The sequence below is a fragment of the Poecilia reticulata genome, linkage group LG19 (assembly GCF_000633615.1).
Source record: "Poecilia reticulata strain Guanapo linkage group LG19, Guppy_female_1.0+MT, whole genome shotgun sequence".
Lineage (NCBI taxonomy): Eukaryota > Metazoa > Chordata > Actinopteri > Cyprinodontiformes > Poeciliidae > Poecilia > Poecilia reticulata.
Genome location: NC_024349.1, coordinates 24,896,042 through 24,897,165, shown reverse-complemented (window position 1 = coordinate 24,897,165; position 1,124 = coordinate 24,896,042).

Genomic DNA, 1,124 nt, shown 5'->3' with positions numbered 1-1,124 from the left:
GGTCATGGGGTCCTCAGAAGTTCTGGTGCTCCCCAATAATGCCTGATTTTTTTTTTTTACATTCTTTTAATTTCTGACGGTGTTGACAAAAACTAGGGACAAATTTCAATAGAGTTGGAAAATATATAAAAATGCTTTTTAATTAAATTTATTRATACCTTTATAATTATTTATATGACTACTTATACTTAATTGTTATAATATATAATTTTAGTATTTCTTTAATTGTTTTAAACTATTATAATGCATTGAGTTCAGCTCCGGGACAAGGGATTTTACAGGCATCATCCACCGACTACAATGTTTAAAATAAAAAAAACATTCAGCAAATACCTGGAAAATATTCATTGTTGTGCTCACATGACCCAGKTTAGTTTAGTCAGATATTTGAAAAAATAATATTTGTGTATATTTTATTCAAATTTTGTGCTTTGTCCATAGGACCTGTTTTGTCCCTATTCTCAAGAATCACTGATAAATATTAAAGAGTAACTAAGCCAATCAGAGACAAGCTTTGCAATCAGTCCAAAGAAGAGACATCTGTGAACAACGAGCATAATCAGTGGGAAACAAACAGCAATAATAGCAAAACACAACATTCTATACAAATATAAGAATYTATAAATGCATAAAATCACAAAGACAAGACATCTCATGGCAGCTGCAACATTAAGGCAGAGAAAAAGGAAAGCAGAGGGGAGCATTTTGGATCCAGTCCTTATAGTCAATAAACCCTTGAAGGCTTAGTGAGGACCTGGTGTCGAATTGTTTTCTTTGTCTTTTGTGACTTTATATATTTATGCATGAATATATTTGCGATTAATCGGATAAAAAAGATAATCATATTCTATCGCTTTATTCTGCATTTATAACTTAAGCTTAGTTTATACAATGTTAGAAATACAAAGATGAAAATAAATAATTTTTTCTTAAAGAAAATAAATATATTTTTACCTAAAATACAAYAACATTTTTATAGTTCATTTGTAGAAAAATATGCAGCTAAAACAGCACTTCTAACATCAATATGATAAAAGTTGAGCTCTTCCTGCTTGACCTAACAGTACAGTTTAGGGCTGATCTGTTGATCATATTTTTGGAGTAACGGATTAGCAAAAAAAAAA